The sequence below is a fragment of the Perna viridis genome, chromosome 10 (genome assembly GCF_037379345.1).
Source record: "Perna viridis isolate PV_CMFRI_1.1 ecotype Kerala chromosome 10, ASM3737934v1, whole genome shotgun sequence".
NCBI lineage: Eukaryota > Metazoa > Mollusca > Bivalvia > Mytilida > Mytilidae > Perna > Perna viridis.
In genome coordinates, this window is record NC_142454.1 from 25418936 (window position 1) to 25420583 (window position 1648).

Consider the following 1648-nt stretch of genomic DNA (forward strand, 5'->3'; position numbering starts at 1 on the left):
ATGCCAGAGTTTCACTCCTTCGTTTAAACTGGAATGGCATCATTTATATAAAAACAGATCGACGGGCGCTTAAGGAAAAACAGAGAAAAGGCGTTAAAATTAATATCCTAGCAATGAACCTGGTCCAAACCCCCAGTTTTCTTAGCAAGCCTGGCTTTTTAGTTAATTCATTAAACTTATATTTGTTAATCCTAATGACTATTTTGGTCTATTTAATTCTTTGTCTTTACTATATGGATATCTTATTCTTCTTTCCAATTTTCTTGAAAACGAACATTGTTCAGCGCTCGATTATTGAATAACATAAAAAAATATGTCAAACTTTTATATATCTGCTTAAAAAGCACTTAAAATCTTGATCATGTCAAAATATAAATTACTTTAAATTGGATGATATTCATGCTTTTTCTGTTGTACCAACAGTTCGGAAACAGAACAGGTTGTCCGGTAAATGATTTCGTATTTTACAATTTTAGTATAATTAGTAGTTAAAATTTGTGAAAATTTTGCAAATTCAAACTCATTTTGCAAAGCCCATATTGCAGATCGAATCGAGAACGTTGTGTTTATTTTATTTGTTATTCAGTAAAAGAAAATTTAGTTTTAATCATTCTAGATCTTTTTAAATACATAGGCAAGGGGAATAGTTAGTTCACGAGCTAGCTGATCCTTTGATATCTTGCCGATATCTTGACGATCTTCTTGTATGGGGAAATACATTTAAATTTGGGCAGGTAGTACATTTCCACGTTGGAGAAACACAAGAAACAAAACCTAATTATTTTATATTGATGCAATATTTTTATTAATCTAACATTGGGAGGTCCTCAATACCATATTAAGAGAGACTTATATATATTTTGTTGCGAAATAATATGCATTTTTTATCTTTTTGCCAGTGCATTTTTTTAGGGAAAAATCACATTAATAAATGTACCAGAAAAAAAAACAACAATAGTTTCATATATTTCGGGCGAAAAAAAGAAATATATTGAAAAATTTTCATTTTATACAACCGTTACCGCAATGGTCCTGACTTGGTACAGGCTTTTCAAACAAAACGGTAGGTTAAATCTAGGTTTTACAGCGTGTTAGACCCCCCCCCCTTTTCCGCCCTGGCGTGAATACCGGTGGTATTTAAATAGCATTTTCATGCTATTGTCATAATCGGTAAATCTGTGGTCACATCACTACAAATAACATTAAAGAAAAACTAAGACTTATTACCATATATCTGTGTTGAAAGGATGACTTAATCTGGACACAGTAACACAAATTTGTGACAACATTAGGTGTTAAAATGGCATTACATGTACTTAGTATCCTTTAATGCAACATACAATAATTTCTGATGAAATGCGGAGGTTCGTAAGTGTTTTGTCTATATTGATACATATATATATTGGCCACATGCTGCGACACATTAAATATTTCGTGACAAATTGTCTTGTCTGATACAAACGGATTTCATTGTCGAAATATCTACGTTGTCTGTCTATTTTCTCAATTCTAGTATCTGCTTCAATGTAAAATGTAATAACATTTAGTGTAGCAAAACACATGATTTGATATACAAAAAAAAAAGAAGAAAAAAAAAAAAAACAAAAAAAAAAACAAAAAACAAAAAAAACCCCCAAAAAACAAATCT